Genomic DNA, 609 nt, shown 5'->3' on the forward strand with positions numbered 1-609 from the left:
TGTGCTCTGCATTTAACTCATCCAAGTGCACACACACAGTAGTGAACACACACACTCACACCGTGAACACCCACCCGGAGCAGTGGGCATCCATGTGCTGCGGCGCCCGGGAGCAGTTGGGGTTTCGGTGCCTTGCTCAAGGGTCTTACCTCAATCATGGTATTTAAGGTGGAAGAGAGCGCTGGTTATTTACTCCCCCCACCGTTTGCTCACGGGCAGTCACAAACGAGACCACATCACACCTATTCTGTGTTCACTGCACTGGCTACCTATTCATTATAGCATTGAATTCAAAATTTAGTTGTTTGTTTACAAAGCGTTAAACAATCTTGCTCCTCAATACCTTTCAGAGATGATTACTGAACATAATCCAGTCAGAGTGCTCAGATCACAGACCAGTCATTTTCTGCGGGTACCCAGATCTATACTGCAATGCAGGGGTGATAGAGCCTTCGCAGTAGCTGGCCCCAAGTATTGGAACAAATTGCCATTATCGATCAGAAAAGCGACTACAGTGCCTGAGGTGTAAAAGTCTTTTAAAAACCTATTTGTACACCTGTGCTTTCATCGTCTTGTGATTGTCTATTTTAATTTGGGTGATGGACCTAC

Source organism: Sinocyclocheilus grahami, unplaced genomic scaffold, assembly GCF_001515645.1.
Source record: "Sinocyclocheilus grahami isolate Dianchi unplaced genomic scaffold, SAMN03320097.WGS_v1.1 scaffold397.1, whole genome shotgun sequence".
In the NCBI taxonomy this organism is placed as follows: Eukaryota; Metazoa; Chordata; class Actinopteri; order Cypriniformes; family Cyprinidae; genus Sinocyclocheilus; species Sinocyclocheilus grahami.